This window comes from Oncorhynchus masou, unplaced genomic scaffold (assembly GCF_036934945.1).
Source record: "Oncorhynchus masou masou isolate Uvic2021 unplaced genomic scaffold, UVic_Omas_1.1 unplaced_scaffold_3983, whole genome shotgun sequence".
NCBI lineage: Eukaryota > Metazoa > Chordata > Actinopteri > Salmoniformes > Salmonidae > Oncorhynchus > Oncorhynchus masou.
The window spans coordinates 28961-32522 of record NW_027010384.1 but is presented as its reverse complement, the minus strand read 5'-3'; positions in this window follow the sequence as shown (position 1 = coordinate 32522).

The following is a 3562-nucleotide window of genomic DNA, read 5'->3' as shown; positions in this document are numbered from 1 at the left end:
ACCTTTATACATCAATGATGTCACTCTTGCTACTGGTGATTCCCTGATCCACCTCTATGCAGACGACACCATTCTGTATAGTGTACTTTGGCCCCTCTTTGGACACTTTGTTAACCAACCACCAGACAAGCTTCATAGCCATACAACTCTCCTTCCGGGTCCTTCAACTTCTCTTACTGTAAATGGAAGTAAAATGACCAGCATCACTGGACGGTTCTGACTTTGAATATGTGGACAACTACAAATACCTAGGTGTCTGGTTAGACTGTAAACTCTCCTTCCAGACTCACATTAACCACCTCCAATCCTAAATTAAATCTAGAATCGGCTTCCTTTTTCGCAAAACAAAGCATCCTTCACTCATGCTGCCAAACATACCCTCGTAAAACTGACTATCCTACCGATCCTTGACTTCGGCGATGTAATTTACAAAATAGCCTCCAACACTCTACTCAGCGAATTGGATGCAGTCTATCACAGTGCCATCCGTTTTGTCACCAAAGCCCCATATACTACCCACCACTGCAACCTGTATGCTCTCGTTGGCTGGCCCTCGCTTCATACTCGTCGCCAAACCCACTGGCTCCAGGTCATCTGTAAGTCTTTGCTAGTTAAAGCCACACCTTATCTCAGCTCACTGGTCACCATAGCAGCACCCACCCAGCAGGTATATTGCACTGGTCACCCCCAAAGCCAATTCCTCCTTTGGTCATCTTTCCTTCCAGTTCTCTGCTGCCAATGACTGGAACAAACTGCAAAAATCACTGAAGCTGGAGACTCATATCTCCCTCTCTAACTTTAAGCACCAGCTGTCAGAGCAGCTTACAGATCACTGCACCTGTACATAGCCCATCTGTAAATAGCCCATCCACTCTACCTCATCCCCATACTGTTATTTTTTGTTGTTCCTCCTTTGCACACCAGTATCTCTACTTGCACATCATCTTCTGCACATCTATCACTCCAGTGTTAATGTTAAATTGTAATTATTTCGCCACTACGGCCCATGTATTGCCTTACCTCCCTTATCTTACCTCATTTGCACACACTGTATATATACTTTTCTAATGTGTTATTGACTATATGTTTGTTTATTCTATGTGTAACTGTTGTTTCTGTCCCATTACTCTGCTTTATCTTGGCCAGGTCGCAGTTGTAAATGAGAACTTGTTCTCAACTAGTTTACCTGGTTAAAATAAAGGTGAAATTAAAAAATGTAAAAAGACTGATAGACCTCTCTGCCTCTCTACCATCTCTGTCTCCCTGTATCTCTCCAATCTCCAGCGCCAGTCTGGCAGGTCACTCAGTAAGACTGATAGACCTCTACCTCTATACCACCTCTGTCTCTCTGTCTCTCTTTCTGCCAGCCCAGGTCCAGTCTCAGAGGACTGTACTGGGCCAAACCCTTCAGTATATCAGGCCAAGCCTTCACACAGAATTACAAATGACTTCAGTGCATCATTCCCTCTGAATAGCTGCATGGTCCAAGCACACCAAGAAATCTGCAGAGACAGGAAGGGGAGTGGTTACAACAGGAAGGGGAGTGGTTACAACAGGATGAGGAGTGGCAAAACATATTCCCTCTCAGGAGACTTAAAAAAATGTGGGTCTTCAGATCCTCAAAAGGTTCTACAGCTGCATCCCAGTACATCACTGGGGCTAAGCTTTCCTGCCGTCCAGGACTCCAAGTACCAGGCAGTGTCAGAGGAAGGCCTGTGTACATCACTGGGGCTAAGCTTCTGCCGTCCAGGACCTCTATACCAGGCAGTGTCAGAGGAAGGCCCAGTACATCACTGGGGCCAAGCTTCCTGCCGTCCAGGACCTCTATACCAGGCAGTGTCAGAGGAAGGCCCTAAAAATTTTCAAAGACTCCAGCCATCCTAGTCACAGGCTGTTCTTTCAGCACGGCAAGCGGTACTCCTGAACATCGAATCAAATGGCTACCCAGACTATTTGCATTGAACACCCCCCCCCTCTTTTACACCACTGCAACTCTCTGTTATTATCTATGCATATGATACTTTAATAACTCTACCTACATGTATGTATTACCTCAATTACCTCGACTAACCGGTGCCACCACATGTTGACTCTGTACTGGTACCCTCTGTATATAGCCTCCACAATGACTCTGTACTGTAATACCCTGTATATAGCCTCCACAATGACTCTGTACCGTAATACCCTGTATATAGCCTCCACATTGACTCTGTACCGGTACCCCCTGTATATAGCCTCCACAATGACTCTGTACCGTATACCCTGTATATAGCCTCCACATTGACTCTGTACCGGTACCCCCTGTATATAGCCTCCACATTGACTCTGTACCGGTACCCCTGTATATAGCCTCCACATTGACTCTGTACCGGTACCCCCTGTATATAGCCTCCACATTGACTCTGTACCGGTACCCCCTGTATATAGCCTCCATATTGACTCTGTACCGGTACCCCCTGTATATAGCCTCCACAATGACTCTGTACCGTAATACCCTGTATATAGCCTCCACATTGACTCTGTACCGGTAACCCCTGTATATAGGCTCCACATTGACTCTGTACCGGTACCCCCTGTATATAGCCTCCACATTGACTCTGTACCGGTACCCCCTGTATATAGTCTCCACATTGTACCGGTACCCCCTGTATATAGCCTCCACATTGACTCTGTACCGGTACCCCCTGTATATAGCCTCCACATTGACTCTGTACCGGTACCCCCTGTATATAGCCTCCACAATGACTCTGTACCGTAATACCCTGTATATAGTCTCCACATTGACTCTGTACCAGTAACCCCTGTATATAGCTTCCACATTGACTCTGTACTGGTACTCCCTGTATATAGCCTCCACATTGACTCTGTACCGGTACCCCCTGTATATAGCCTCCACATTGACTCTGTACCGGTACCCCCTGTATATAGCCTCCACAATGACTCTGTACCGTAATACCCTGTATATAGTCTCCACATTGACTCTGTACCAGTAACCCCTGTATATAGCTTCCACATTGACTCTGTACTGGTACTCCCTGTATATAGCCTCCACATTGACTCTGTACTGGTACCCCCTGTATATAGCCTCCACATTGACTCTGTACTGGTACCCCCTGTATATAGCCTCCACATTGACTTGGTACCGGTACCCCCTGTATATAGTCTTGCTATCTTTTTTTAAATATTTTTTTTTTACTGCATTGTTGGTTAAGGGCTTGTAAGGGCTTGGTTAAGGGCTTGCATTTCACTGTAAGGTCTACTACACCTGTTGTTGTATTCGGTGCATGTGACAAATATGTGATTTGATTTGATTTTGGTTTCCACAAAGCCGTGAATGATCTGTGAGACAAGGCAAGAAGGGCCTTCCACACCATCAAAAGGAACATAATATTTGACATACCAATTTGGATCTGGATAAAAATACTTCAATCAGTTATAGAACCCATTTATGGTTGTGAGGTCTATACTTTTTGTACAATCCAAAACCCCAAGCAATGCAGAGCAGAATTAGGAAAAGAGCCATTAAATTCTACAACCACCTGAAAGGAAGTGATTCCCAAAC